The sequence below is a fragment of the Austrofundulus limnaeus genome, unplaced genomic scaffold (assembly GCF_001266775.1).
Source record: "Austrofundulus limnaeus strain Quisiro unplaced genomic scaffold, Austrofundulus_limnaeus-1.0 Scaffold376, whole genome shotgun sequence".
NCBI classification, from domain to species: Eukaryota; Metazoa; Chordata; class Actinopteri; order Cyprinodontiformes; family Rivulidae; genus Austrofundulus; species Austrofundulus limnaeus.
Window position 1 is genome coordinate 86,654 of NW_013952778.1, and position 2,329 is coordinate 88,982.

Consider the following 2,329-nt stretch of genomic DNA (forward strand, 5'->3'; position numbering starts at 1 on the left):
AAAAAGGAGTTAAATTGTTTTTGAAGATTATTATTGTTTGAATTTATTTTTTTCTTTGAAAAAAAGGGGCATATGATAAAATATTTTCTTCTTCTTTCCCCTGCCTTTCTTTGTTTTTGTGATATGTATTTTTTTATTGTATATAGAATTTATGTTGTTATTTTAAATGAAATTAATAAACTTAAAAAAATTGTAGCATGACTCAGCAGAGTGCTACAGTCTGTTAAACAATATGCTAGAATATCTGCTAACTAATTTAATAAATAACAGTGATTACATTGGCTTTATAAGCTTTATTTTTAAACTGCTATAGCTTCAGATCAGGTCAGATTGCATCCACATTGAGGTAAATAAGATAAAATCTGTTTACTTGTAAAATGAGACGTTTTTCTGCTTCTCTTCTGTTGGTAAATCCATGACACACACAGCTTTCTTATATACATTAGATACTCCCTAAATGTTAATATCAATTTTGTTAATATTATTATTAATAATTTTTATGGTCTACATCATCAGTCCTTTTTTTCCCCTATGTTGCAAACATGTACAGTAATGGTAAATCCAGACTTTTGCTTATTCTGTTTAGGGCCGCAGCTTGTACAGAAGATCACATGGTCACGTGGTTTCGGCGCACTTCGGCCATTTATAGAGCCTTCTTTAATGTCGAATGTGGCTCCCTCTGCTGGTGGAAATTCAGACTGCACCGTACCGTACACGTCTGGTCCATGTTGATCCATAACCAACAAGTAGCAATGACGTCGGCGCTCCACGTCTCAAACCACATGACGTCTAAAATAAATCAATGTCTCAGTAATCTGTTAAAAATAAAACCATCACAGTCCCCCATCCTCCCCTGCAGCATGGGCTTATTTATTTATTTAAAAGTTAGACTAATTAACATGATGTAGTGACGGTAACGTTTATTTTTAAACTATTGTTTTATCCACCCCTCCTGTCTGTGAACCCATGAACTTCTTGTTACACAGGTCTGCGGAGGCGGTGTGACCCGACGGTAACACATGGGGAAAAAAAAAAAAAAGACAGTTGCCAGTATGCCAGCCTAGCTTTCTGAATGAGTCGAACCAGAGCGGATGGATGTATTTAATCTTAATTTTTTTTTTTTTATTTAAACTGATTTTCATGTAGCCTATTTATTTTATTATTTATTTTTATCGGGTTTGGTGGTGATGACGCAGCCGGGAGATTCTTAACTGGAGAGAATCTTTAAAGAAAATTACTCAAACCAACAAAAGGAGGAATCCTGAACACCTCGAGAGTTTCTGTAAGTTTATTATCAATCTTTAACAATGTTCAAGTTGGCCATGATTGTCCATTTCTTTCTTTTTCTATTAATTATGTGTGTGTGTGTGTGTATATATATATATATATATATATATATATATATATATATATATTATTTTATTGATACACTCCATTATTTGATTTTATTGTGTGCTGTTTATTTATTTATTTATTTATTTATTTAAAATAGATATATGCATTTTAAAATTATAGCTTCAGCCCATTGATGCAAAATGCATGTTAATTTGACGTAATTTTGGATGTAGGGTGTTTTTTATGGTTTCTCGGAGTTTTTACTGTCTGTCTTTAGATTCATTTTAAATGTAACGAGTGCGCATTGTATTTAGTACAAAATCAAATATTTAAATAAAGTATTTTTTTTAATAAAATATAACAATTATAAAAAGCAAGGGAGACTAGAAATCCCCCACCAGGCGGCCCTCCCCCCTCCTTCAGTCCCTGCCAATCAGCAGCAAGAAACACGCACTCTGTCATGGAAAGAAAGGTGGAAATAAATAAATAACAAATAATTATTATTATATGTATTTATCCATTGATTTGAACTATTGTAGAATAATTTAATCTAGAAAATTTTGAATGACTGTCTCTTGTTCAGAGGAAACGTATACTTGACAGAGGAGAGAATTTTATTTTATTATTTTCAGTCTTTCTGTATATCTGTCAAGCTACAGTCTGGAGGGCACAAGTGATATATTAGGACAGATATGAAACAGTACCTTTTTTATGGGGAGGGGGCGGGGCCTGAGGAGATGCAGCCATTGTTAACTGCCCTTATCAGAAACTGCTAATTGTTTTAGTGAACTGCTCAATCAGACATAGCCACTGTACATTTATCTGAATTCAGTGTTGTTTTCTTTTTATAACAACATGTGTCTCTTGTGACCCAGTGAAAGAAAATCCCCGCTGAATAACACACACAAAGGCTACTAAAAATTAAAAAAAAAGAAATAGGACAGGTGTCTAATCCTCCAGGATCAGCATGTTTTACTTGTTTTCCTCCAACTTA